This window comes from Trichosurus vulpecula, chromosome 4 (assembly GCF_011100635.1).
Source record: "Trichosurus vulpecula isolate mTriVul1 chromosome 4, mTriVul1.pri, whole genome shotgun sequence".
NCBI classification, from domain to species: Eukaryota; Metazoa; Chordata; class Mammalia; order Diprotodontia; family Phalangeridae; genus Trichosurus; species Trichosurus vulpecula.
Genome location: NC_050576.1, coordinates 162,365,543 through 162,369,340, shown reverse-complemented (window position 1 = coordinate 162,369,340; position 3,798 = coordinate 162,365,543).

Here is a 3,798-nt window from a genome sequence, read left to right as displayed (position 1 = left end):
CCTGTTTGCCTCAGTTTCCTCATCTGTCAAATGAGCTGGAGAGGGAAATGGAAAACCATTTAGTATCTCTTCCAAGAAAACCTCAAATAGGGTCACAGAGAGATGGACACAGCTGAACAACAACACTATGTGCCAAACGCTGTGCTAAGTGCTGGGGGATACAAAAAGAGTCAAAGGACAGCCCCTGCCTTCAAGGAGCTTATAATATAATAAGAGGACAGATACCCTATAGCTTGACTTGAACTCTCCCAGAGGATGAAGAAAAATGCTGGAATTCCAAAGTTCAGATGGGTTAGACTAGATGATCCAGGTTGGGCTAGATGGCCTCCCCTAGAAGTATCCTCCAGTTTGGGTTCTCTAATCCTATCTAATCACCAAGGTCCCTTCCAACTTGGAGACCCTCTGATTCTGTGATCCAGGCAATTCAATGTGTGCCACACAATAACTGAAAGGATAACTGACACCCCTTTGCTCGTTTAATAAGATCAAGTGAGAGAACATGTAAAGCATTTTTCAAATCCTAAATTAGTGCTATAGAAATTCTAGCTATTTTGTGGTTGTTGATTCATGTTCCACTCTTAGTGACCCTATTTGGGGCTCACTCAGCTCAGTGCTCCATCCACTGCTTCACCTAGCAATTCAGCTGAAAGGGTTTTCTCCCACCTCAAGTTTGGATTTTTCCTTGGCCTTGATCACATTCTACCACGTGTCATATGTTTCTGTTTGCTTGTTGCCTTTCCCCCAGTAGAGTATGAGCTCATAGAGGGTGGGGACTGTGTGGCTTTCCATCTTTATGTCCCCAGGACCTAGTTCAGTGCTTTGCCACATACTAGGAACTGAATACATGTTGCACTGAACTAAGTATATGTGCAGACATAGGTGAGTTTAGTGTTTGAGTCTTAGGGGTTGAGGAGGAGGAAAGAAAACTCACGTATTTGTCAACATGTTTTAGACTAGATGTTGTTCAGTCATTTCAGTCATGTGCAACTCTTCATGACCCCATTTGGGGTTTTCTTGGCAAAGATATTCGAGTGGTTTGCCATTTCCTTCTCCAGCGCATTTGACAGATGAGGAAACTGAGGCAAACAGGGTGAAGTGATTTGCCCAAGGTCAAACAGCTAGTAATTGTCTGAGGCCACATTTGAACTCAGGAAGATGAATCTTCTGGACTCCAGGGCCCACACTGTATCCATTTTGACATCTAGATGCCCCTTTAGATTAGATACAGGGCAAATGCCATAGTTCAGGTCTGAGGTGATGGGGCCTAAACTAGGTTGTTAGTTGTATGAGTAGAAATAAGAGGACAGATCTGAGAGATTTTTTATGGCAGAACTAACCAGACTTGACAACTGATTAGATATGGGGGCAGGGAGAAGAATAAAGGATGACAGAGGTTGAGAACCCGGGAAGAACTGTAGGACCCTGAGAGAAGAGGTCTTGTGTGTTCATGATATTGTCATTGTGTGAGTTCATTCAGAAAAGGACATGGTTGGTTGTATCACTCCTCTCAGGCACAATCGGGTCTGCCTGCACCTCCCAAGGGCTGCTCCTGTCAGGAATCACAGTTCTTTGGAGCCTTTGCATAGCAGCAGCTCTGTACCTTTCCTCTTAGAGGTCAGAGTGATATAATGGAAAGAACACTAGATTTGAAATCAGAAAACCTGGGTTTGAATCCTCTCTCTACCAATTGTTACAGACTTTGCTTCTAGTTAAATCACATTCTCTGATCCTCCTCCGGCGAATTTCCCCATTAGTTAAATAAGGATAGCATCACTGAACACCTAGCTTCTTCTTTGATAAAATAAGATGGTTAGACCAGATTCTCCCAATCACCCAGGCTCAAAACCTCAAAGCATCCTTGCCTCTTCACTCTTTCTTATCTCCCATATCCAATCTGTTGCCAAGTTTTATTATTTCTACCTTCATAACAACTCATATGGACCCTTTTCTCTCCTCTGAGTCTTGGTGCAGGATTTCCTCACCTCACACCCTGACTATTACAATGGCCTGCTGGTTGGTCTCCTTGCCTTAAATCTCTCCCCAGCCACTCCAGTCCATCCTCCACTCAGCTGTCAGACTGATCTTTCTAAAGGGTGCGTCACTCTTCCATTCAATAAACTCCCGTGGTTCCTTATTACTTCCATAATCAAATATCAAATCCTCTGTTTGGCTTTAAAGTTCTTCATAACTCACCCTCTTCCCACTTTTTCCAGTCTCCTTACACATACCTTACTCTCCTCAAGCACTTTTGCAATCTAGCAATACTGCCCTTTTTGCAGTTGTTCTTTGAATGAAACTAACTCCAGGATTTTTACTGGCTATCTTTCATTCCTGGAACTCTCTCCTTCATCATCTCCACCTCTTGGCTTCCCTGGTTCCTTTCAGGTCTCAGCGAAAGTCCAACTTCCTACAAGAAGTCTTTCCTAGTGCTTCTTAGAAGATCTTCATGCCTTACCTCCTATATTATCACCTCTTGGATAATATTACCTTGTATATATCTTTCTGGTACATGGTTGTTTGAATGTTGTCCCCCCCCCCCCATTAGCCTGTGAACTGCATGAGATCAGGGACTGTTTTAGGCCTTTCTTTGTCTCTCCAGAGCTTAACTCTGTGCCTGGCACATAGTAGACCCTTAATAAATCATTGTTGACTTGACTAGATGTTCAGGTCCTACAAGCTGGAAGTGTGGTATAGTATAAAGAATGCTGGATTTGGAGTCAGACACTATGGGCCTGGGTCTTGGATATTTGACTTACTGATTCAGCCTCTATCTTCACCTCTCTAGGCTCATTTCTCATCTGTAAAATGAAAGGACTGGATTATATGACCTCTCAATCTGTAATACTGTACACTAGAGACCAGGGTTCTTAACCATTGTTTGTGTCATGGACTCTCTTGGCATCTGGGTGAGGCCTGTGGGCCCCTTCTCAGAATAATGTTTTTAAAAGCATAAAATGAAATGCATAAGATTATAAAGGAAACCAATTATATTTAAATACAGTTATAGGGGCAGCTGGGTGGCAAAGTGGTTAAAGCATTGTCCCTAAAGTCAGGAGGACCTGAGTTTAAATCTAGCCTCAGATACTTACTAGCTGTGTGATCCTAGGCAAATCACTTAACCCTGATCACCTCCCCACAAAAAAGCCAGAAATACAGTTATAACTTTTTAAAAAAAATTTATGGATCCCAGGTTAAGTATTTCTGTTACAGACTATATTCTAGCTTTAAATCCTTAGTCTCATGATCCTAAGTGTCTAAGGTCACACAGAGCTATGATAATACTTGAAATCAATCAACAAGCATTTATTCATCTCCTGCCTTGTGCTAGACACTTGGAATACAAAGAAAAAAATACTCTCTGCTGCTAAGAAACCTGTCTCTCTGGGAAGACAACATAGATAGATAGCTAGATAGATAGATAAGAAGTACAAAATAAATACAAGTATAGCCCCACCCCACACCCTTGAGCTATTTTACCAGCTTGACAATCATGAGTTTGTAGGTTGGGTTCCCATAGACAAACTACCCTGAAGTTTCAAGGTGCCTTATGAGTATGAGAGATTCCTACTACAACTGTAGACTACCATAGCTCACAAACCCCCACCAGTGAGCTTGCCTTTAAAAGTCAGCCAATAAACACACGAGCTTAAAGCAAAGCATTTACTAAGATGACATAGCAACATTTCTTCCATAAACATGAAGCATACTCTCCCACAAAAACAGACATCATCAGTGGGAAGATAGGGAAAAAACACAAAGGACAGTGGTAATGAGGCACACACACAGGGAGCACATGTT